A 25,885-nucleotide genomic window follows, 5' to 3' on the forward strand; every position below is an offset into this window, starting at 1 on the left:
GAGTCAGGAGCTCAACCAACTGAGCCACCCAGGCGCCCCCCTGTAAGGCTTTCTACTGGAGCAGTAGAGTAACTGCATCTGGAGTTGTTGAGGTTGGGGAAATCGGGGCGGGGGTGGGGGTACAGCCTTAGCAAAGGATTCATGAGTTGCACTCGTCAGGAGCTCCCCATCTCCTCATACGAAATGGTGTCCGTGGGATGATTCCCTTGTGCCAACAGCCTTAGCGTGCGGTATAGTAACAGGACAGGAGGAACTTGATCGAGGTCTTAATAATCATTATCTCCGGATGGTGGGAATAGAGTTGAGTTGATTTGCTTTCCTTCACATGTTTTGGTATTTTCTGAAATACCTACATTAGGCAAGAATGAATTTTATAATTGGGAAAACAGTGTGCTCTAATTACAGGGATGCAGATAGGGCTTCCCCTTCGTCCCAGAATTCACAGATACTGGTTTGGGAGTCGGAAGGTCTGGGGCCAGCTCTGATGCTTTCGGGGGAACTTCTTAACCCCCACCCTCGCCCTTGGGGACCCAAATCTCTCATTTGAAAAAATGGATTTGGAACCAGCTAGGGTTGTTTCCATGACTTAAAGGGATGATGTATTTGAAACGACATTGGTCAGGTGTTTGGCATTTAGCAGGCCATCGTTCACTGGGTGGTTCTCAGCAGCTCCCTTCCGGAGATTTGCTGGAGACCCTTCAAAGGGGGGCAGTATCGCTATCACTCCCACTGTACAGAGGAGGATACAGAGGCTCAGAGGGGTGCTGAGACCCCAGGTCACAGAGCTCAGAAGGAATCTTCTGCTACAGGCTCAGAGAGGGTAAGTGATCAGCCAGAGGTCACACAGCTTCAGCCCACTTCCTGTTAAAACAAGAAACTAAGTGCCAACAGACCCACCTGCCCTTTGCGGGGTGTTGGCTATTTGTGAGGTAATGTGCGAAGCCCTCTGAACGCAGCAGCAAACCCTCTACCGAGTACTTGGCGCTTGCTCAGTTCCCCGCAGCCTGGCACGTCGCCTAATCGGCTCCGTTAATTCTCCGACCCACCCCGGACGCGGGTCTGCGAGCCCATTTTACAGGCAGGCAGGGCGAGGCCGGGAGGCCTGGCGGAGCGCCGGGCGGCGCGCAAGGAGTTAAGCGGCGGCAGTGCTGTGGCTCCGCGCGAGGAGCGCGCCCGGTCGAGGCGCGCTGCTGGCGGCGGCGGCGGCGGCGGCGGCGGCGCGGGGAGCTCGGGCCGGAGACGGGAAGTCCGGGCGGCGAGCGCGGGAGGCGAGGCGGCCGGAGCCCCGCGCCCAGCCGCCGCCCGCGCCCCGCGCGCCCCGGCGCTCGCCATCCCCGGGCCCGGTGCCCGCGCGGGGCCTCGTCGCGGCGCGGGGCGCCCGCAGTGCCGCCCGCCCGCTCGCTCGCCCGCCCGGGCGCCGGAGGCTCGCGGGAGCCCGGCTGCCACTTCGCGCGCCGCCGCCCGCCTCCCCGGCTCGCCGGCTGGCGTCGCCACCGCCTCCTCGGGCCCCGGCCGCCGCTGTCGCCGCTGCTGCAATCCAGGACGCACGCTCTGCCACTTTCCCGCTGGCGGCGCGGCGCGCGGGGTGCCCCTCGCGCCGGCCGCGGAGAGCGAGCCCCGCGGGCCCCGGGCGGAGCGGGCGCGGCGGCGCAAGAGGAAATCCGGACTCGGCTTTCCTTGATGCCACTGCAGCAACCGGCAGCTGGGAAGGCGCCCCCGGAGCGGGACGCGCGAGTGGGCGAGGGAGAGACCCCGGCGCCCGCTGGGCTCCGCTGGCAGAGTTTGCAAGCGGCCGAGACCCCAGGTAAGGGCGGGGGCGCCCGGACCGGGTAGGAGGGCTCCAGCCGGGAGCGGGGCGCCGAGCTGCTGCGACCCGATTCCTGCCCCCAAAACGGGCTTCCGGGTCCGGCCGCGTCCCCGCAGGCTGGGGGCTTGGCGCCCGGACTCAGGTGTGTGAGGCAAGCCGAGTGGTGACAACCCAGCACGGGTAAATGACAAACTTTCTCTCCTCTGGCAGAGGGTGGGACGTTCCAGCTCATCCGGGCGTCCTTCCTGCGGGCACCCCGCTGGGTCCCCGAAGGCAGGCACTGGAGGCTTCTCAGGCTGAGCTGGGCCAGGGGGAAGGTCGTGGGCCCCTTTAATTTAATTCACGGATTACCCCTTTCTCGGCCAGTTGGGAGTTCCGAGGGGGAGGGAACTGGTCATATTTCCAGTCTGGCTTTACGAGGTGCTTGCTGCGGTGGTACCTGTGCGTGCGGTTTGCTGGCACCCGGAGCCAGCGTCCAGGGCTGCCCAGGGGATGGGCTTTTTGTGAGGGCTTTGCAGGCTTGCTTGGGTCCATTCCTGCCCTGTGCTTGTCTGGAGGTGGGGAGAGACCTGGGGACAGGGCAGCCCACGCAGTCAGAAACCCACGGCCCCCAGTGTCATCACAGGAAGGAACTCATCTCCTTGGCAGACACATGAGGAGAGGTTGGGGATCACCTTCCATTAACTGCAGCTCCTTAGCTGAGCGAAAGATTTGCGGGGAGTTACCTGGGCCGCGCAGTGAGACCATTCAGAGCCTGGGGAGGGACACACTTCGTGTGGAAAGGGGGCTGGGAGGGTCAGCTGGGTAGAGGCTCCTGACTCCCTCATCTGTGGCTCTGAGAAAGCAGGCAGCACCCCCCCCCCCCATCTAGATCCCCTGAGGCTCTGCCCAGCAAAGCACGTAGCTCATGAGTTTGGCCAGATTCTTCCTTCTAGTGAAAAGCATGGTCCCAAGAGGCCACCTGGTCTCGGAGGATCATCTTGGAGCCACCCCTGTGGTCACAGCCTTCTAGATGCATCCAGCATCGTGTAGCTGGGGTTACAGCCTAGGGCTCGGGTCATCTCGATGGACTGGTTGGTCGGTAAGGCGGGTAGCAGAAGTGCTTCTGACCGTGTCTTGAAGGTTAGAAATAGTTTGCTCGTCCTGCATCTGCTTCTGGGGAACAGCATTGCTGTGTGATTCCGGGGCCCTTCTTGAGGTATGAGGTAGGGGTTCTGATTTGGGACCCCGCTGGGAGCTGGGCCACGGAGACTTGAGCTCAGAGGCTGGTGCTTACTGTCCCGGGGAAGCCTCATCCGTGGGTCAGAAGACGGAGCTGCAAGACTGCAGGAGGTTTGCTGTGTGACTTTGGGCAAATTGCTAGACGTCCCTGGGCTCTGGTTGCCACCTCTGCAAAATGAAGAGATTTTATGTGTCCTCAGAGGTCCTAGTTCAGACGCTCTTCAGCCCTGAGCGGTCGTCACGGATGAGATTTTCAAAATCGTGTCATGTAAAGTTCAGTGTTTAAGAGGCCCAGGACCTCTATGCATTGGAGTCTGTCCAGTCGCTTCACCCTCCAAATCTGGGGTGCCTCTGTAAGGCAGGGGGTTCACTGCTCCTGCTGGGAACAGTGTTGGTGGGGGGCTGAGATGGTGCGTGGAAAGTGCTTACTGTGGAGTCTGGTGAAGACTAGGGATCCGTGGACACAGGCAGGCAGCAGCAGGGCTGTCTGGTTTTGGGTCTTGTGTGTGTGTGAGCAAAGGGGTGCTGTCCCCCGCCAGGCTGTCCCCCATCCCACCTGAGCACCAGGTGATGGCGCCTGGGGGGCAGGGCCCTTGTTCTCTCCAATCAGCTAACACCTGCAATCCCCACCTCCTTGCTGCCTCCTCATCAAAGCTCTGCTGGGCCAGCAGCTCCTGGAGAGGAGCTCAGGGAGGTCTGGGAGGGATGAGCACCCAGCTGCTGCGTCGCCATGACAACAGAAGGTGGAGGTAAGCTGTCTCAGTGGCTTCAACTTTGCGGCTGTGTGTAGGGACCCATTCAGTATGTCTGGATGTCAGGCACCCTGTCTGCTGAGGCTTTTGGAGCCGGCAAAGCTGCTGTTCCCTACAGGATCAGCTGCGCCGGGGGAAAGTGCTGTGTGTGTGTGTGTGTGTGTGTGTGTGTGTGTGTGTCTGGGGTAAGGGAGAAGGGTTTCTGAGATTGTGGGGAAAGGCAGTAGACTGGTCAGTCTTCTTTCTTTCTGAGTGGTTCCGAGGCTTGGGACACCTGTGTCCTTCCCCGAACGAGGGCTCCCCTGGGTCCGTGCTGAGCCCGTGGGTGCAGAAGGCAGACCTCATCTGGGCCGACTTGGAGAGAGTTCATGGGCATGCGGCAGGGACTGAGACAGTAGCCGTTCTGCGGGGTGTTCGCTCAGTCTGTGGGCTTGACTTTCAGGACTCTGAGAAAATGAGCGGTTTGCTTTCTTGGTGGAGTAGGACGTGGGTGTGTGTGTAGATGCATGTGTGAGCACGTGTGTAAATGCATTCTCATGCAGGCTTGTGCACATGTGCTCCTATGAGGCTGACTTCCGCTGAGACCTTACATGTGTGTGCACACACATGTCAGTCTGGGTGCGTACTCATGAGATGGCTGATCCTTATGTATGTGTGCACATACATGTCAGTCTGGGTGTGTACTTGTGAGATTGCTTATCCTTATGTGTGTGTGCACATACATGTCAGTCTGGGTGTGTACTTGTGAGATGGCTTGTCCATGGATTTATGAGTGTGTGTATGTGCACGTGTCTGCAAGGGACTGTGTGCCTGTGTGAGTCAGAGCAGGTGTGGGAGTGTGTACACGCTTGGGAGTGCGCAGCAGCGGGTGTGTGTGAATTGAACACGTGTCTGTGATCCAGCAGGTGCCCCGCTGCTCGGTGTCACACACGCACCTGATGGGTCCGGGTGGCGATGCTTGGGTAGGAGAGGCCGGGCGGGCTGCCTGGGTGCGTCATGCTTTTGCAGCTGTACGTGCTGCCTGCGCCTGCCCGTGTGAGTGTTTGTGAGCGCCTGCATGCGTGTGCAAAGATGTGAGTGTGAACTTGTGGCACGTCCTTAGAGCCTGCATGTTCTTCAGCATTGTGTCTCTGTGTGCACGTGCGTATACAGCATCACACACTTGCTTGTCTCTTGTACATGTGTGGACCTGTTGGGATGTAACCTCTGTGAGTGTGTCTGCGTCCGTGTGTGTTTCTGTGGGTGTGTACCTGCGTGTATGGCAGGGTGAACTTTCTGTGCCTTCCTGTGTGGATATGCATGTGTCTGAGTGTGTGTGCCTGTGTGTGGCATTGCACACTTGATTGTATCTCCACGTGTTACATGTGTGTTTCTGAGTGTCAGTATCTGTTGTGTTGGCTGCAGAGTCCATTTGAGTGTGTCTCCATGTGCAGGTGTTTCTGAACACGTGTTTGCGGGGATTGCAGTGTAACTTTTGCACACATCTCCTGTGGAGGAGTGAGGTTCTGAGTGTGTGTGCCTGGGATGTGTTTGCCCATCTGTGGGGGTGGTAGGATTTATGTGCGTGTAGTGTGTGTGTGTGTATGTGTGTGTGTGTGTGTTCTGACCGTGTGCATGTCTGCGGGTGTGTCTGAGTGTCCACAGGGGTGTAAAGTCCTGGGGGGGCAGGTAGAAGCACTACCAAGAGCTTCTCAGCAGAAAACCGCTCTGAACCTTTAAAACTACTCTTTGGGATGCTTGGGTGGCTCAGTCGGTTGAGCGTCTGACTTCAGCTCAGGTCATGGTCTTATGGTCTGTGGGTTCTCGCCCCATGTCGGGTTCTCTGCTCTCAGCGCCTGTCCCTCCCCCACTTGGGCTCTTGCTCTTCAAAATAAATGAAACATTAAGAAAGGATAAATCCTTTCTTCACTCTGCCCCCCAGGTCGGGACTGTGCTTGTGCTATGCACCCCAAGTGTTCATTCAGTGACCTGTGCCAGCTCCGAGCAGGTTGTTGTGACGTTGCCTGTGCATGTGCATATTTTCAAGTGCCTTTGCTCTGACATCCCTGGACCCCCTTGATTCCCTTGGCACCCACCCCGTGCCTCGAGTCTCTCTTGCCCAAAGCTTGTGCTTAGGACAGTTGCTGAAAAACTCACAGATGTTAAGAGCGCAGGTATAATTTTAGGCAGAAGGTCTGAAAATAGGCAGCCTAGGATACACTGAACATCTCAACAGCAGTGCTTCTAATTAGGAGCAACTTGTTTTCCTTAAATAAACAAATCAAGTGAGGAAAGAAATTGCCCGAGATTAATGGCTTCCCGGAACAGGTCCAGATGTTGAAAGGATGGGAATGGGGTCCCCAAGGATTGCAAGTGTATAGTGCTCGGGGTCTCTTCCGGGTTTTGACCACATGCTGATAGCAAGAGCAGGAGAGGAAGCCGGTGCGGAGGGCAGGGCTGGTGTGGGGCCCCCTTTCTGAGCTTCAGCTGGTGTTTGGTTATTGGGGTAGGAGTCACTGGCCCCCATTGCTCTTCCCTGTACCCCCGCCCTTAGCTGTGAGACTCTGCCATTTTTCCCACTCCAGGGTCTCCTTCACTTTGGGTTTGGCCATGTGACTGACTTTGGTCATTAGTGAGAGGTGGACGTGACCATGGGTCCATTCCAAGCTTAGGTCTCAGGGGGCCTTGTGCGTTTCTGCCGCAGCTAAGGGAAGAACCCCCCGCCCCCTTTCCTGGGCAGCTGCTACCCCTCAGCCTGGCCCCAGAACGAACACACGTCCAACCACCCTGTGCCCAAACCTCAGTAAAAAGCCTAGTTCAGCCAGCCTCCTTCCTGCTGGCCACAAGCAGGTTAGCGAGGTAAACGCTCCTTATTGTGTGTTCCTGGGGTTATACGGTTGTTTGTTACGCACTGTTACTGTTTCTAGCTGACTGATGCAGTTAGTAGCAGTCTGTATTTCCTCCTGTTTCGCTGCATCATGAATACCTGTGCTTCTGACCATGGATATCCCCCTTCCTACCTGGCTTTCTGCTCATCCCAACATCAGCAGTGATAATGATGATAACGTATAATGTTTTGGGGAGTGTTGACCTCACACCATGCCTGTATGTCCTCAGAGGTGGTTTTCTGTTATTGTCTTCTGCTCTAATCTACAACAGGTTGCCCATCTCACAGCCCAGAAGAGGCATACCTGGAATTTGCACCCAGATTCCCTGATATCAGAGACCATGTTTTTTGTTTTTTTTAATCTTTTTCATGTTTGTTTATTTATTTTGAGAGGGAGAGAGAGCACAAGCAGGGGAGGGGAAGAGACAGAGGGGGAGAGAGAATCCCAGGGAGGTTCCATGCTTTCAGTGCAGGACCTGATACCAGGCTCAATCTTGCGAACCATGAGATCATGACCTGAGCTGAAATCAAGAGCCGATGTCTAACCGACCAAGCCACACAGGCACCCCAGAGACCATGTTTTTAAAAAACTATGATGTCATATTGCCTCCCCAATGCCAGCAGACGTTTTTGACCCAACTGACGGCATAGCATACACTTGGCCTTTTCCCTTGAACTCACCTGGAGGTTGTATAGGCAGGAATGAATCATGAACCATCGAAGTGGGAAGGGTCAAGGGATGATTTGTTTGTTCATTCATTCAGATGTTAATTCATTCACGTATTCATTCATTCACAAATTCATTCATTTAGCATCCATGATTGCTGATGATCAGCATTTGCTCAGAATCTTATAACTGTTATACTCTGTGCTGGGCACTGAAGATTCAGAGGTGAGAGACCCCAGTTCTGTCCCAGGAGCTTACAATGTGGAGAGGAAGAAGGAGGTACAAGAGACTAGGATCCAGCTTCATCTTGACCTCTTCCTGGGGTGAGTTTCAGCCCTTCCATCCTGGGCTGTTGGAAGACCAAAGGAAGTCATGCTGATCAAGCTCTTCACACAGTGCCTGGCACAGGGGAAGCCCCAATAAACAGCAGTTCTTTCTCATATTCTTTCACTTCCTCTTCTTTCTTATGGAGGAGACAGTTGAATGTCACAGCCAGAGCAGTGGCGAGATGGGAGAAGCCAGCGGTCATGGGTAATAACTGTCTTTGAAACTGTGAGGTTTTTCAGGATGTGGGATTTAGTGCTAAAACCAGGAGAGTCCCATGCAAACCAGGAAACACTACTTACCTTAGTCCTAGAGGAGGTGTTGGACCCCACTTGGAATGATTCAGAACAGAGCGTGGGAATCACAGGCCAGATCCAGTCCACTGACTGCCTTTATAAATAAAGTTTTATTGGGACACAGACGAGCCGTTCATTTATATATTGTCTATAACTGCTTTCCACCTATAACTGCAGAGTTGAGTAGTTGTGACAGAGTCCATATGGCCCTGCACAGCCTAATATGTTTACTATCAGATCCTTACAGGAAAAAAAAATGCCGACCTCCGTGCTGAAAAGCCCAGCCAGCGTCCTGGGTGTCGGCCGGGAGCAGGGAGATAGGAAGTCAGTGCACTTGGCTCAATCGCTGTGGATGGGGTGGTACGTGGGGCCTGCCTCCAGGGGCTCAGGAAGAGGGTAGCTACTCCAGAGGTTTATGAGCTGGGAGAATTCTTAGATGGGGAGACGTAGACCCAGAGAAGGGAAGAGACCAGGGCCAGCCAGCCAGTGGGAAGCAGGTGACTATGGTCTTCATACCTGGAAATCGGGAGGATAGCTGTGTGGTGTTCACAGCTCCAGCAAATGCATCCTGGAGTCCTAGGTGGCAGGAGGGCCTGACCCAGCGTACCTCTCACGTCTAGGCATTCAAGTTTCTAGCTCAGCTCTCAGATGTGTTGTTAGGGTTTGCTGATTCCTTTAAATTCTGTGTTGTCCCATGAGTGTGGGTGAAGAGAAGAGCCTGTGGATGGGAAGTGAAGGATCTGGGTCCCCACTCTGCCACCCATTGACTTTGTGGCCTTGAGCAAGTCTCTTCCCCTCCTGGGGCCTCAGTTTTTCCATCCGTAGAATGGGAGAAGAATGAAACGTAATTGCTAAAGACTTGACCAGTAAGGCCTTTTATGGTCCCATTTTCTTTCTCCTAAGCGGAGTAGCCCCAGAGTCTTAAAATACTGGCCTCCGCTCCAAGCCTGTTGTTTAGGACCCTGTTTTGTGGACCCTCCCGAGGATGAGGATGAGGATGGAGATGCTTCTGGGAATTGTCCTCAGGGCTGCTGTTTGTGGGGTGTGTCAGAGCTTCACTTCTGCTCTCACGAGTCCTTGTGACAGTCCTGTGAGTTAGAGGACTCCTGTCTCTACTCTTCAGGTGAGGACACAGAGGCTCAGAGAAGTTCATTCACTTGGCAGGTCACACAGCCAGGAAGTGGCAGAGTTGGGGTTTGAGCCTAGGTGCGTCTGACCCCAGAGCCTGTGTGCCCAGCCTCTTCTGTGTCCCCTCTCTGCTGGGTGGCCACTGTCTTTCCCAGGTGGAGGCGGTGAGTTTATTTCAGGAGCCTCTCAAAAGAAGGCTGCTTTCTCTTCCCTCTGATTTATGAACGTGGGAGTGTCATGAACCAGACCAGGCTCCATCCTCACAGACTCGATGCTCGCCAGCGCAGATCAGTGGGCGAGGCTGCAGTCCAGGTGGGCATGAGTGACCATGCACAGCCAGAGAGTCCCCCTTGGGGACACTGAAGGGCAGATGACTCACATGGGCATCAGGTGCTACAGGGCCATGTGCACTGGCAGGTTCACAGTCCCTGGTCCTCCGGAAGCTGGGGCCACACGACATTGGCCATGACAAACCGTGTAGAAGTTTCTTGAGATGGCAGGCCATTCATGTTTCTCCGTCTCTTAGATTGTCCCCAAGGTGAGCTGCATGGTGCCGAGATGGCCCTGATGTCTCACTGCACAGAGTGTCCATTGATGAGCCAATGGCCTGAGTTCTTTGTTGTTTGGACACCCACCCTGTGGGACAAGGAGAAAATCCAGAATCTCTGGAACCATCAGACTCGCGTTCATTCTTGTAAAGCTTTTGAGCATATCGCTGTAATAACCATGGGCTGTATTTCTTGGAAACTCTGCTGTATAAAAAAAATAGAACAAGAAAGTCATTCCGTTTCATTACCACAGCGTCTATATCAGAAAAGAGCCAGCATTTCTCGCTCAGAGCCTGTTTACTCTTACTTTGCACACTCTTCTGATAAGCTCAGTGACCTGATTTACCAGGATGGTAGCCTATCGAGGGAGCAGATTAGACATGTGTGGGTGGTAGAGAACGCACAGTGACCACAACCCTGAGTAACAGCTTGGCAGCCTGAGAACAGGGCACAAATGAAGAGATTATAAACATAAGCATGAAGGAGGACTAGGGTGGCTTGGTCGGTTAAGCGTATGACTTCGGCTCAGGTCATGGTCTCGCAGTTTGTGCGTTCAAGCCCCGCGTCAGGCTTGCTGCTGTCAGCACTGAGTCTGGACCCTGCTTGGGATCCTCTGGCTCCCTCTCTCTGCTTCTCCCCCACTTGGGCACACATGAACTCTCTCTCTCAAAAATAAATATTTTAAAAAAGTAAAAAAGAAGCATGAAAACAAAAGAATCACAGCCCCGGGGAATTTAGTGCTGGGGGTCAAATGACCGCCCCCCCACCTCCGTTTTCTGCTTATCTCAGCATTACAGAAACATACAACCAGTTAAGAAACAATGTAATACACTGTGTCCTATGGGAGAACAGCAAAGATGTTGGCTTCTGTGATGCGGTTAAGGAACAGTGAGCCCCATTGAGTGGGCAGGGTGGAGGGTGAAGAATCATTCATTGTATCAAATATTTCAGTCACTGCGTTAACTGATACATGTTGCTGTATATGATGGATGCCTCAGGTGTCTGAAAACTCACTTAGATGGAACTCTTCATTTCTTGCAGTGTTGAGTGAGTGACACCTTCCGTACCTAGAAGAGTGTCTGGCTCATGGTGGGCGCTCAAGAAATAAACGTTCTTTGAAATCAGGCCAATCTGGGTTTTTCCGATGCCTGTCTCTTCACAGTGGCCAGTGGTCCCATCTCTGGCCTGGATGTTCTCATCTGTAAAAGGGGGAGGGGCAGCTGCAAATGAGCTAAAGCTGCTGCTATAAAACCAGAGCACCCCTGTCTGTTTGGTGTCTGACTTGGGATGTTAGCTTGCATCTCATGTATTTCAGTTGGGAGCCAGCCACCCACGGAGACCAGGCTGGCGACAGCGCTGAGATGTGGGGTTCCGGCTGTCCGGTGGTTTGTGTGCAGAAAGGCCTGCCAGCACAGGGCCCTGGGATGGAGTTGGGTGATGAGTCAGACTCGTAGATGCCACAGCCTCAGAGAACTACAGCAGCATCTTCTACATACATGTCCACTAGCCTGCCTCACTCCGGTCTGATTTTGGAGTAGGGAACCAAAATCTTGGTCTGCACAGTCGAACGGGCTTGAGTTCGATTCTCAGCTCTACCACTTACAACCTGGGTGATCTTTGGCAAGTAGTTTGAGCTCATTGTGCCTCCATTTCCCCATCTTTAAAACGGGAACAATCATGCTAGCCATGATAGGTTGTTACGGGGATTCAGTGAGATCGTGCCCAGTGTAGAGGAAGTACGCAGTGTGATCATCTGAGCCGGAAGACAAGCCATTTTCTTGAATGGGCGTCACTTAGATTCCTTCTAGCATTAAAGTTTCATGGGCCTCTGTTCAGGACCAGTGGGGGAGAGGAGTCTGCCATTTTCTGCACCTTCCTCAAACCAACTGGGGCATCTCCAGGAAGTTTTCTCTTTGCACTTGAGCTTCCTCTTCCATTCAAAAGCATTCTTGGGCATCTATTCATTTCCCCAGTATTTCTCTGTTGGGTGCCTACCTCCTACCAGATCTTCCAGGTTCTGTGCTAGACCCTGGACAGTGACTCCAACGACAAACTATCCAACAACAACAAACCTAGAAAGACACAGTCTAGAGGGGCAGAGCTGGGATTTGAATGCAGGTCCAAACCTAGAGCCCATGCTCTTTCTCAGCATGGTGTCATGCCTAGGGCGCCATGCACGCCCCAAGGCAGACGTGCAAGCAGATTTTGAGACAAGCTGGGAGACTATGGGTTGGGGCTGTGGACGCGGTCAAGGGAAGTCCAGGTGTTGAGAGACTCCGTGACATGCTGATACCAGGCCCTCCCATCCATCAAGATTCACCCATTTCTTTGCTCAACAAGTTTGTATTTGAGCCCTTTCTGGGTGCAAGCCCTGCGAAGACAGGGGAGAGAAAAACAAGACGCAGTCCTGGGTATGATTACAACTCAAAGTAACTGTCAGGAGAGAAGGTTCCTGACATCTGTATGGCACAGGTGAGGGCCTTTTAAAGGAAGGCTGCCTCGAGAAAGAGAAAAATGAGCTGGGATCTGAAGGCTGAGCAGGATTAACCAGGTGAAGGATGGGAAGACCGAGGAAGCAGCGTGTAAAGGTCCTGGGGCAGGAAGGAGAGTGGCATGAACCAAATGCACGGACGCTGTGGCTTTTCAGGTGGTGAGGAGCTGGTACACAGTGAAAGCGGACAGTTCTCAGGGCCTTGGGGGCCGCACATGTGTTTGCTCTTTATCTTTCTAGCGGTGGAAAGCCTTGTAAAGATTTTAAGCACAGAGTGTGAAATGATTCCATTAAACCCCGATCAGAGCAGCAAGAAAAACCCTGCACCCCCATGTGAGGTGGGAGCCCATTGAAATCCGAACAATGAGGATGCTGAGCGGATAGCAGTGATTTCAGGATTTCAGCTTCATCATGCAAAACACACAGCTTTCCGAGGGAGAAGTGAGCTTTGGGAAAAAGAGTCAACAAATTAGTTTTTTTATCTGCTTTAAGTTCCTGAAGTGCCCTGTCTTCCTTCAATTGTCACCTGATGGCCTGTGGGCTATTTTAACTTTTATTAGAGAATATTTTTTTAATTAAAGGAGTTTTTTTCTTTTTGAAAAACAAATCCCAGCTGTGTTTTGAAGCTTTGATTTTTCTCCTTATGGCATCTGAACCATTTTAAATAATAATTCAAGATTTCATCACGCTGCCACCTCCCCTCCTCCCTTCCTGGTCTCCTCAACACGCCACAGTACCACCAGCAGCTCTGAACATACGTCATTCCTAAAGTCCTCAACCCTCTGCTCCGAGGGGCATGGGGACAGCCCTGTAAGAGACTTGTAAGATTTCTGACCTTTGTGCTTTAGCGTTAGGGCATGAATTTGTGCTTAAATTCATGTGTTCCCAGTTCACAGCTGTGTGGCCCTGGGTAATTTACTTCATTCCCCACACACTGCAATTGATTATTCATGTAAAATGGAAATAATGGTAGTGTTTATACTCATCAGGATTCTTTTGGTCATAAGAGACAGAAAGTGTAACTTAAATTTATCATTGCATCCTTATTCTCAGGCATAAAAGGGAATATCTTGGCTCGTGTAATCAGCAGCTTAGCTTCAGGTGTGGCTGGATCCAGGTGCTCAACCATGTTCCAGCTCTCTGTCTCTTTCTCCTTCACATTCTTTTGGACTCTCCTTGTGTGGGCTTCCGACCCAGGCTGGCTCTGGCTGTCTTCTGGGCACAAATGCCCATCAGTAGCTCCATGTTTACATTGTGCCAGCTTCAAGCCCAGTGCTGGAACTGAGCCTTGGGGCCTCCTGGAACCAGTCACCACGGCCAAAGAAACAGACGCTATGTAAGTTGGCCCCAATCTAAGTCACGTGACCCCTGGAGCCTTGTGTGTGTGTGGGGGGTGAAGACTCTTTGTTGCTTCCTGAGCCGCAAAGCCCAACAGTGGGAGAGGGATGGGTCCCCGAAGGCAAATCAGGACCCAGGGAACTGGAGACGGGGATGTGAATGCTGGTCAGGCTAAAATGACCTCTTGGCCGACTGTCTGCTTGTCACCAGCTGCTGTGACGTGGAAATAGGTTCAAGCTTCAGGGTCCTCAGTAAGTGCTGACTCTCGTTAGCACTGCTACGGCGGTGCTTGCTGCCAGCACATTGATTGTAGGGGCCAGCGGGGGCTCTGCAGGTGGTTAGGATGGTGAGAGATTACCCCCCCTAGCCAGGAGGCTCAGCCTGGACACCCCAGGTTGACTGCTGCGAGCCTCGTACCTGTCACTTCCCTTCCACTCTGGTCCCTGAAAGCCATGTCTCATAATGGGCCCCCCTCACGTGTCCCTTGACCAGCTATAAGCTGTGATGGCTCAGGGGAGGTGGGGAGGGTTGCTTATGTGCCCCCCCCCCAGGGATGGGTGGGTCCCTGGGAAAGGAGACAGAGCAGAGGGACCATAGTGAACTAGACAAGCTGCTGCTTCATCACCAGGGGTTCTCGCTTCTAGTCCCAGCTCAGTGTCAGCTGGGAGTGCAGAGCCCTGGGTGGCCCCCTCTCTCCACTGTTTTTTCCAAGAGAATTCCAAGGTTGGTGTTTGCTTATTTATTTAGTTTTTGAGAGAGAGAGAAAAAAGAGCAGTAGAGGGACAGAGAGAAACAGGGAGAGAGAGAATCCCAAGGAGGCTCCACATTGTCAGCGCAGAGCCTGACACGGGGCTTGAACCCATGAACTGTGAGGTCATGACCTGAGCCAAAATCAAGGGTTGGATGCTTAACTGCCTGAGCCCCCCAGCGCCCTGAGAATTCTAAGACTTTATGCAAAATTCACCCCGTTGTAAATGTTGGCCACCAAATTCAGATGTTCTTGTTTTATTTTTTTGTTTTGCTTTTAAAACATAATTTTTGTGTTTATTAGTATATGCAAACAGAGAAGCTTCCCCCCCATCCCTCCTCACACTAAAAAAGCAGCACAGGGGCGCCTGGGGGGCTCAGTCGGTTAAGTGTCCAGCTTCAGCTCAGGTCATGATCTCACAATTTGTGAGTTTGAGCCCCACACTGGGCTCTGTGCTGACAGCTCAGAGCCTGGAGCCTGCTTCAGATCCTGTGTCTCCCTCTGTCTGTGCCTCTCCCCTGCTTGAGCTTTGTCTCTCTCTCAAAAATAAATAAATTTAAAAAATTAAAAAAATGCACAATTAACTGTCCTAGATTTTAAAATGCCATTTGTCAAGTTATTAGAAAAATAAATTTTTAGTCTGAGTATACTGTGGTCCCTTTGTATAGTAGGAAATACTGATTGCAAAACGCAGGGCAGACTGAGCAAGCATCTGTGGGTATATTTGGACCAGCGTGGTAAAGTCAGGCGTCCCCACCTAAGGGGACACAGAGCCTGTCCTGCCTGAACCCTAGAGAGCTTGTGTTGTGGATGACTCAGAAGACACACCGGGTCAGTGTTCTAGAATCCTGGGTCCTGCGTTTAGTGTCCTCCCGGATGGTCCCGGGGGAACCTTTATACCGTGAGCTGCACCATTTGTAACAGGCTCAGTGGCTGGAATTCTGTGGGAACAGCCGCTTAGAAGCAATTCATTTTGCTGCCTGAGATTATTAATGTTTCCTCTGATTTCCTGCTTCACACTATTGATTTCCTGGTATAAACCTTTCCCTGCAGAGGCTGAAAAGGTGATTCAACTGCCATCCCTCCAGGTAACGGGGGATTCAATCCTGGCTCCCGCTCTCTGCTGTGTGACTGAGGGCAGGTCACTTTACCTCTCTGAGTGTCCGTGTTCTCTCTGGTAACAGAGGGATCCTCGTAGCTCCTGTCTCCTAAGGAGGTGTTGGGCGCATAGTAGGTCCTCTGCAAAGCTTAGCTTCTCCTGGGAGGTGGTTCTGCCCCTTCTACATACTGAGCACCCACTCTCTGCTGGGCCCTTTCCCAGCACAGACCCCCTTTTCTGCTCACAGCCGCCCTGAGGCTAGCGGCTTTACCATCACTGTCATCTTGTGTGCGGGTGTGGAAACAGGCTCTGAGCGGTGAGAAGATTTGCCAAGGTTACACAGTGAGGACATGGCAGGGCTGAATTTGAACTCCAGCCTGTGTGCATCCAGAGGTCCTGTCTCTTCTGAGAGGGGCCTACCTTAGTGAATCCATTGTATATATACTAAACTGTGGGTGTCAAGGACCCCTTAGGTGTGGAGTCTAGACCCAGCTCTGCTACTAACATGCTGTGTCACCTCGGGAAAATTTCTTAACCTCTCTGGCTCTTTTTTCTCTAGCTCCTGAATCTCGTCTTCCCTTCCACCTCAGGGCCTTTGCACATGCTGTGTCAGGTGGCCAGCATGCTTCCCTCTCCATGTCTACCCTTCTTCACCTGGTTAATTGCAATTTCTCCTTTGGGTCTTGGCTGGAGCATTACTTCCGAGAATTCCTACGAGGCTCCCTTAGACCAGGTCAGATCTCCCCTGCCATAAGCTCTCCAAACTCTGGATCCTTCTGTCAGGGTCTGTGATTACAGCACTGAATGACAATTTAACTACCCTGTGTTGCCTCTCCAGACTGTCTGCTCTGGGTGAGGGTCAGAAAACCACTGAGCTCCTTTCCTGAGCTCACGCTCCAAGCCAGCCACTCGGTGCAGCAAAAGGTTGTGGTTATTTGCTGAAATTTAAAAGGAAGGTGGAAGGCACCTGGGCAGCTCTGTCAGTTAAGCGTCCAACTCTTGGTTTCGGCTCAGGTCATGATCTCGCAGTTTGTGAGTTCAAGCCCCATATCAGGCTCCCTGCTGACAGTGCAGAGCCTGCTTGGGATTCTCTCTCTCTCCCTCTCTCTGCCCCTCCTCTACTCGTGCGCTGTCTCTCAAAATAAATAAATAAAGCTTAAAAATAAAGGAGGGTTGAGGACCCTAATGCATTGTTGGCGAGAGCATGAATTAGCATGGTCACTTTGCACAACGACTTGGCAGTATTTGCTGAAGTGGCGTGAGACTGCCTCTAATCTTCTTTTCCACTTTGAGATAATAGACTCAACAAAAATCACGGTCTGTGTAGATATTCTCTGCTTCATGGCGAATCTATCACTATAGGTATATAACAACACGTGTATATTTTTATAATATGATAATAGTGAAAAAACCCAAAAGCTAGCCAAATGCCCTTTTGTGGTAGAAGAGACAAGTCAGAGGAAGTTCTGTCGCACCATGGACTAACACAAGGCAGCGAAAAGGAATACAGTGCAGCTACCTGCCACCAAAGGGTGGATCATGGAATAATGCCAGGTGAACAAGGATTTCACCGATGATCCTATAGTACAAAATTCTCGTTATAACAAGCTTGAAATGGAAGCTGAACTTCAGTTTCTTTGGGATGCCTGCACACCGAACTTAAACCATTATATGGAAACCAAGGAAGAGACACCTGGGTGGCTCAGTCAGTTAGGCATCTGACTTCGGCTCAGGTCATGATCTCACGGTTCATGGGTTTGAGCCCCGCGTCGGGCTCTGTGCTGACAGCCAGCTCAGAGCCTGGAGCCTGTTTTGGATTCTGTGTCTCCCTCTCTCTCTGACCCTCCCCTGCTCACACTGCCTCTCTCTCTCTCTCAGAAATAAATAGAACATTTAAAAACATTAAAAAAAAAAAAAGAAACCAAGGAAGACATGGCCATGGTAGTCGGGATGGTGGTTACCTTGGATGGGGAAGGGGCTCAGAAGGGGCTTCTGTGGTGCGGGTGACACTCTGTTTCTTGTCCCGAAAGACGTGTGTGCGTTCATTATGGCATAATTCACCGAATTGTCCATATTTGTTTTGTGTTTTCTGCTGTTACGTGGGTCACGGGTCCCACGAAAATGTCCCTGTGTCCTCCTCCCTGGTCATTACCTCTGGGGGCGTCCCTGCCTGAAACTTACGACATGGGCCTGATGCACAGAGAACGTTCTCCACCACCCTGTTCTAAGCCCAGTCATTGTCTCCGTCTAGCACAACACGTCGCTTCTGGCGTGGAGCATGCCCCTGTGTGTCCGGCAAGCCTCGAGGGTGCCACATTCACAGGTGCAGAAAGCACCCAGACGGTTTTCGCTTTCACACAGGAGCCACCTGGCTGGAGGACCTGTCTAGCCCCTTTTTTCAGAATGTGATAAGGTTGGAGAGCCGATCGCCCCAGAAAAAGTAAAAAGAAGAAAATATGGAAGAAAGAGACAAAACCTGAGAAGTGTTTTTGAGTTTCTAGCTTTGTAGGCTACCAGCAGACGGGCAGATAGGCTGTCCTGGATGGGGTCAGATAACAGGGCGGGGACGGGAAATGAATAAGGACATGGGGCCCTGAGGTGGGGCAGTGAGTGCTGCCCAGGGTGGGCTGGCCTCTGGGTCCAGAAGAATCAGGTCTTTGGACTTGCTGTCCTGGCTGTCTGCCCACGGCATTGACCCCCCTTTCTGTGCCGACGGGAGGGTGGGCCTGGATCCCGATCTTGAATCTGGGCCCTGGCTGGAAGGCAGAAACGCTGTGACTGGTACAGGACCTTGGAGCTTGGAGCAGAATGGAGTGGGGTTGAGGTCCTCCAGGGGCTTCCAGAAGTCTGGCTCATGGTTTTGGGTTATTAACTCCTTGATGACGAGCCTCATCCATCCATTTAGGAAACATATGCACATCTCCTGCTCACCGTTCTGTCAGCAAACGTGAATTACATTTACCTTGGACTGGACTCTGCAAAGCATCAGGCATACACTTGGGGCGATCTATTGGGTTTGGTTTGTCTGGGATTTTCTGTTTTGATTTTTTTTTTTTTTTTTTGAGAAAGAGAGAGAGGGCATGAGAAAGAGGAAGAGGAGAGAGAGAGAGAGAGAGAGAGAAAAAAGAGCGGGGCTCACCCAAAGCGGGGCTTGTGCTCACCTGAAGTGGGGCTTGAGCTCACCTGATGCAGGACTTGAACTCACAAACCGTGAGATCATGACCTGAGCCAAAGTTGGATGCTCAATCGACTGTGTCACCCAGGTGCCCCTGGGATTTTCTGTTTTAGCACTAAGTCTGAGCATCCTGGAGACTCTCAGTCCCAGGTACACCTGGATGGTTGGCCCATGGTGAACTAAGTGCTTCTGATGCCCACTTTGACAGAGCTCACAGCCTGGGGGAGGAGGCAGGTGATTACAAACCAGGAAATCAGCACTTCAGTGGAGGAAGCACAGGGTGGTGTGAAAGCCCAGAGGAGACCTCTCACCCAGCCAAGGGTGTCCAGGAAGACTTCCTGGAGGAGGTGGCATCTAAACTGAGGCCTTCAGGAGGAACAGGGTCAGGCAGGAGTGAAGAGTTGGAGGGGGGAAGGGAGGTGGAGCTCCTGACGGGTGAGAGAGGAGGAGATTGGCAGGGGGTGGGGGGAGAGGGCAGTTAAGAATGGATATAAAGAGACCACTTGGTAGGACCACTTAATTATCCTTCCAGATGCTCAGGCTCAAAGCTTCATCTCTGACTCCTTGCTTCCTCTTCTGCTCCCCAAGGGATCTTCAGTAAATCTGACCGTTCTCACCTCCTCCATGGCCATCCTGGCCTCCTGGCCCAGCTCTGCTCTTCCTCCACGGCCCTTCCTATCTTCCAGTCTGCCCTTTGGTTGACTGACTTACTTAGTTTACTCTCTGCTGCTTTCCCAGAGAACAGCGTTTCTCTCAGCCTAGAGGCTATTGGTGTTTTGGACCGGATAAATCTTTGTTGAATGGACGTCCCGTGCATTGTTGGATGTTGAGCAGTATCCCTGGCCTCTACCTGCTGGGTGCCAGTAACACCCCCTCCCCAGGTACTGACAGCTGCAGACACATCTCCAGATGTGGGCAGGTGTCCCCGGGAGGGGAAGGGGGCAGAATCGCCCCCAGTTAAGAACTGTTGCACCAGGGGCGCCTGGAGAGGCTGAGTCGGTTAAGCGACTGACTTCAGCTCAGGTCATGATCTCGCGATCCATGGGTTCGAGCCCCACGTCGGGCTCTGTGCTGACAGCTCAGAGCCTCGAGCCTGCTTCGGATTCTGTGTCTCCCTCTCTCTCTGCCCACACACACACTCTCTCTCAAAAATAAATAAAACATTTTAAAAAATATATTAAAAAAAAACCCATTACACTGGAGTGTTGGTTTTACGTCCAGGTCCTTCACTGTGGTCTCCCCCCAGGGCCCGGAATGCGAAGCCTGGCTCAGTGATGCCCGCCGAACACGAGCTGGCTGAGTGGTAGCAGCCCGGGCCTGTAGGGAAGGGAAGGGCTTGGGCAAGAGTTAAGCGGTAGACTTGATCGATAAGTAGAGCTGCACTTATGTTTGTCACGGTGATAATCCAGGTCCTCCTCCTCGTAATCCTCTTCGGGCTGACACTTCTTTCATCGTATGACAGAGGAGGGTCAGACAGGTTAAGTGACATGAGGAGAAGTCTCACAGGAAGGGGTGGTGGAACCAGGCTAGAACCTGGGTCTTTAGGAACCAAATGCAGAGTCTTTTTCGAGCGTCAGACGCCCTCCTGTAGTAACAACTGCCATTTTTGGAGCACTTGCTACCTGCCAGCCACCGTGCCTTGGATGGATCGCCTGATTTAAAAACATTTTTTAAAGTTCATTTATTTATTTCAAGAGAGAGACAGTGCAAGAGGGGGAGGGGCAGCGAGAGAGGAAGAGAGGATCCCAAGTAGGCTCTGTACTGCAGCACAGACCCCGACACGGGGCTCAGACTCTCAAAACCACGAGACCCTTCCCTGAGCCAACACCGAGAGTCAGACACTTAACTGACTGAGCCACGCCGGCGCCCGCCCGGGATGGACTTACACTGAAGCCTCTGATGACATGATGAGATTACTGTCCTAATCCTGTTTTTATCAGTGGGGACTCTGAGGGTCAGAGAGGTGGAGTGAGTTGCCCAGAGTCAAGCACAGCCAGGGATGGCTGTCTGACTCTGGAGTCTGAGGCTGACTTCTAAGCAAGTACAGCTCCTCCCCAGCCCCCTCCAGATACTGGCATCACCCCAAAGAGTCTTACCTTTCCCTTTTGTCTGCTGAGGGCAAGTAATCAAAGAATTCCCACTGACACATTAATTATCAAGGCTGCGGTTCCAAGAGTCCTGCCTGTAAAATTCACAAGGCCCCCTGGCCACCTGAAACCTCTCCCTCCTTAACCTTGATCTCAGCCAAGCCGGTGGCAGGGGCGGGGACTGGGCTGAATGGGGCGGGGAGGGGGGGTTACAGCAGACCTGCCTGGGAGGTAAAGTCAGCAACCCTCCCGAGCAAATGGAGGGGCTTTTATTCTTTTCAGCCAAAGATCATAGGACTCCGTGTTGGCTTGATTCAGCGCTGCGATAGAAGGGGGCCCCCACGTTTTCTCTTCTCCTCCCGCCTTCTCTGCAGAAGCTTTCCCAGTGCGCCTGGAGTGTAAGCATTTAATAGACACCAGCATTGCCTAAGGTTTCCCACCCAGCCCCTAAGTTGTGTTCACGGCCCACTTTACAGATATGGAAGCTGAGACCCAGCCTTTGCGAGAGACAGATGGGTTCTCTCTCTCTCTCTCTCTCTCTCTCTCTCTTTTTTTAATGTTTGTTTATTTATTTATTTTGAGAGAGAGCTCGTGCGCAAGCAAGGGGCAGAGAGAGAGAATCCTAAGCAGGCTTTGTACCCAGCACAGAGCCCGACACAGGGCTTGATCCCACGAACTATGACATTATGACCTGAGCCGCAATCAAGAGTCACTTAGCTGACTGAGCCACCCAGGTGCCCCTGGAAGCCAAAGCCTCCTGAGTACCTCTTTGTACAACTGCAGGCAGACCGTGTTTCCTTAATAGGGCCTCCCCGTTAGGCTCTATGCTCCCTATATGGAAATTTAGTGAGCAAGTACTTATTAGTCACCTATATGTGCCAGGCACTGTCCTCAGCACTTTACGTGGGTGGTAACTGTGGCCGAGTGTGGCCAGGCTGGGCACGCACTCTGGGCAGACCTCCGCGAGCTCTGGAAGAAAAGCTCCTTTGTTGGAGCCATGAACCAGCCTCCCAGTGTAGCCGCTGGAAGGTTTGCAGTGTGGCCCCCGGTCCCTGCCTGTCAAGCCCTCCTTTGACCTGAATTCAAGGGTCAACTGTACACATAACATAAAGTTTGCCATCTGAACCATTTAAAAAAAATTTTAATGTTTATTTTTGAGAGAGAGAGAGAGAGACGACAGAGTGTAAGCAGGGGAGGGTCAGAGAGAGGGAGACGCAGAATCCGAAGCAGGCTCCAGGCTCTGAACTAGCTGTCAGCATAGAGCCTGATGCGGGGCTCGAACCCACAAACCGTGAGATCATGACCTGAGCCGGTCAGACACTTAACCAACTGAGCCACCCAGGTGCCCCGAACCATTTTTAACCATACAGTTCAGTGATACTAAAACAGTTGACCTTGAACGATTCTGGGGTTAGGGGTACTGACACCCCCCCTTGCAATTGAAAATCTGCATATAACTTGACTCCCTCACAACTTAATTACGCATAGCCTACTGTTGACTAGAAGTCTTATTGATAACAGAAACCGTTGATTTATACATATTTTGCATGTTATATGTATTATATACTATAATCTTAAAATAAGCTACAGAAATGGTTATTAAGGAAATCATCGGGAAGAGAAAATACATTTACATACTGTACCATGTGTATTGAAAAAAATCTGCGTGTAAATGGACCCATGTGGCCCAAATCGTGTTGTTCGCAGGGGTCGCCTGTACGTAAGGTTGGGCTTCTGTCCCCACCATCCTTCTCCAGAACCATTTTCTTGTTCACAGGGGATGAGCTGCGATCATCTAACCTACCCTCTCAGTTGCCCAGGTCCACAGCCAGACAGAATCACATTCACGGCTTGGCACCCAGGCCTCACTGTGCCTGGTGCCCCCTTCCGCCTGGCTGTCTCTCCAGGCACCTCCCAGAATGCCTTGCACGTAAGGGCCCGCCACACACATACTGAGTGACTGCACGCCCGCCAGGGACTCCACCGAGGCGCTCCCTGGGACGAATCCAGTTCCCTTTCTAATCTCGGGGAGTTTGGGAGATGAAAACGTACTCCGTAGGTTAATGGCCAATTAATTGCTCTCTTTGGCCAGATAACACCTCTCATCGTTTCTTCCCCCCGCCCCCCCCCCGCCCAGAAATTGGATTCGCCTCCGCTGGGGTCTGACCAGCTTGTTCTGGTAATTGCCTTCCCTCTGCCCCCACGCCCTCCCCCTGCCCACACTGGAGCCAGACTGGGGTCGCTGCTTGGTGATGAGAGGGCTGCTGATCCCCTTTCGCGGGCGGCACTGCCCTCCTGGACCCGCCTCAAGGCATCTGGGTGCTTCGGTCTCCCTCACAATGAGGGCATTTAGCCGAACTCTCTTCCCTGGGGACCCTCAGAGGCAGAAACCGGGGAATAGCGGTGGGAGAAGGAGAGGAAACAAAACCCAGCAGAACTGCCCATTCCGAAGGCCATGCCAGCATCAGATTTCAGGGATTTTTTTTAGGGGGTGCCTCTGCGTGGCTGGTTTTCCCCACGGGCGGGCTGATCGGCGATGGTGCCCAAGGAAGGGCAGAGTCAGAGGCCCCATTCAGACAGGCCACGGCAAGGGTCCAGGCTGAGCGCGGCAGCATGGGGGCCAGGAGAACAAGGGCCCTGTGTTTCTGGGCGCAGGGCTGGGCAGCACAGGCTCCCTGGCTCCAGGCCGGCGCTGCACATAATCAGAAACCCATGATGTGGCTGGAGAGCTCCCGGGCGGGGCGGCAGCTGTGTGATGTAGCCGTGAGCTGGGTCGGCACAGTGGGGTGAGAGCTGGCTGGGGGGTGAGCATTGCCGCCTGTCGGTGGCCAGCCTGCTCGGGATAAAGATGCCTTCAAGAATGAGCCGGGTCCCTCCCAGGGCCCTGAGGGGAGGGCTTGGGTTTTCTTCCCCCACCCCCTCCCGGAGAGGGAGACAAGGAGAAGTCCAGGGAAGGGGTTGCAGACTCTCATGCACTTGTGGGCCAGGCAGGTTTGTTACAGATCTGGCGGGGTTTGAGGTTCGGAGCCCATGCCACATCCGACGGCTCCGTTTACCACAGCTGGCCGGCGAGCTAGCCTCGGGTGCCGGCTCGTCCACCCGCGAGCTGAGTAACCTCAGACAAGCAATGGAATCTCGTGCCTCAGTTTCCCCACATGGACATCTGAGTCGGTGCCAGTGCTTCCATGGTAGGGCTCTTGGGAGGGTTCAACCATTAACACACAAAAGCTATTAGCACGGTGCTGGCTTCATTTTTCTCTCTCTCTCTCTTTTTTTTTTTAATTTTTGTTTTCTTTTTTATTTCTAGGAGAGAGAGAGAGACAGCGTGAGCAGGGGAGGGTTAGAGAGAGAGGGAGTCACAGACCGAAACAGGCTCCAGGCCCCGAGCTGGCAGTCAGCACAGAGCCCGACGCGGGGCTCAAACCCACGAACCGTGAGATCATGACCTAAGCGAAAGTCGGACGCTTAACCGACTAAGCCACCCAGGCGCCCCTCATTTTCTCTCTTAAGAGATGCAGGAGTCCTGGGTTTGTATCAAGAGCTCCAGAGCATTTAAGGTGGGCAATGAATTCAAATAGAAAAGTAGGTAAGTACGGTTTGTCCCTTGGCTGTCTGTAGCCTACAGCCTGTGGGCCACCCCGGGCGGACTCTGGCTGAGGGATTTGGGCAGACCCAGGCTCCAGCGCTGGCTCTTCCACAGCCTGGTTCTGGAGCTTGAAGTGACTTGACTTGCCTGTGTCACATTTGCATTGTCTGCGGTATCTGTCAGGAGCCTGGCGGAAGGGATCACTCACATTGGGCAGTGGATGAGGGCTTAACAATGGGGGGTGGGTCGGCGTGGGGAAATCTCAAGGGATGGGACAGCACCCCAGGGTTAGTAACAGAGGAGGCTCCTACCTGTGCTGGTTCTGCGTGGTGACAGGAAATAGCTGTGTAGAAAGGACCACTTCTGGGAGCTGGGGTCTTTGCCAGGGGGGCTCGGCCAACCTTTGGGGTCTTACAGACAGAGTGGTGTTGGGGGAAGGGGTCCATGCAGGCCATTCCCCAGGCAGAGAGCGTGGCGGCCAAAGGGGAGACGGTGATGTTCCTGCCAGCCTCAGTTCTGGAAGGCTTTCCTTCGTCTCGGTGAAGCACCATGCTCCACACCTACCTAGTGGTAGCAAGAGGTTGAGGATATTCTCGTCATTACTGAGGGAGGGAAGGCAGATGCAGTGCACGGGAGAGCGGAGCCCCCCCCCCCCCCCCGGGTGCTGGAAGGTTTATTAGATTCCTGTTGCAGCTGTAACAAATCATAAGGCCAACTTGATGGGTTAAGACGGCATGCATTGATTCTCTTACAGTTCTGGAGGTCAGAGGCCAAAATGGTGTCTCACGGGGTTAAAATCAAGGTGTTGGGAGGGCAAAGGCTTTGGGCGACTCTAGGGGGAGGTCATCTCCTGGTCTTTTCCAGCTTCTAGAAGCTGCCCACATGCCTTAGCTCATGACCCCCTTCCATCTTGCAAGCTGGTGATCACCAGATCATGACGCTCTGGTCCCTGCTTCTGTTGTCATATCTGCTTCTCTGACTCTGCCTTTCTTGCTTGTCTCTTACGAGGACCTTTATGATGACACTGGGCCCACTGGATAATTTACGATAACCTCCCTGACCTCAGGACCCTTAATTCATGCGCAAAGTCCCTTTCACATGTGAGGTGACAGAGTCACAGGTCCAGGACATGGACATCTTTGGAGCCACTATTCTGCCCACCACTAAAGCATTCTAAAATCTTCTCAGAGGGAACATCCCCAGAAATCCCGAATCCCCTCTGTTAATGTCCCATTTTTTGGATTAATGATGTTCCCAGACTCCAGCACTTCTTGATCTGGCCTCAAGAATTTTCCTAGCTGGGGCGCCTGGGTGGCTCAGTCGGTTAAGCATCCGGCTTCGGCTCAGGCCATGATCTCACAGTTCGTGGGTTTGAGCCCCACGTCTGGCTCTGTGCTGACAGCTCAGAGCCTGGAGCCTGCTTCGGATTCTGTGTCTCCCTCTCTCTGCCCCTCCCATGCTTGCATGCTCTTGCTCTCTCCCTCTCTCAAAGCTTAATAACTATACATTAAAAAAAAGAATTTCCCCAAATCTGCGTATCTGTCCATCAGTGAATCCACATCATCTTACTGTTTTACTCAGCGTCATCGTAAGCAACAATACAAGTAAAACCAAGACTTGGTGTTCATTCGTAATTTTTCTCGCTATTCCCATTAAAACAATTGCATAACTATTGACATTTTAAGAAAAGTTGGTATGCGAACCACCCAGAAGTGCCTTGCAGAATTCTGCAAGAATGTGGGCACCACACGG

General features: G+C 52.7%; 1 protein-coding gene across 1 annotated transcript in view; it reads left to right on the forward strand.

Moving 5' to 3' along the window:
* Window positions 1–1,667: 1,667 nt before the first annotated feature.
* The window catches only part of WSCD2 (WSC domain containing 2), a 119,034-nt gene continuing 94,816 nt past the window's right edge, over window positions 1,668–25,885 (forward strand). The window contains exon 1 of the mRNA XM_039250619.1: window positions 1,668–1,804. The gene's annotated coding sequence lies outside the window, so the exon portion shown is untranslated. The remainder of the gene's footprint in view (window positions 1,805–25,885) is intronic.

Source organism: Hyaena hyaena, unplaced genomic scaffold, assembly GCF_003009895.1.
Source record: "Hyaena hyaena isolate Hyena2069 unplaced genomic scaffold, ASM300989v1 scaffold_0, whole genome shotgun sequence".
Taxonomy (NCBI): domain Eukaryota; kingdom Metazoa; phylum Chordata; class Mammalia; order Carnivora; family Hyaenidae; genus Hyaena; species Hyaena hyaena.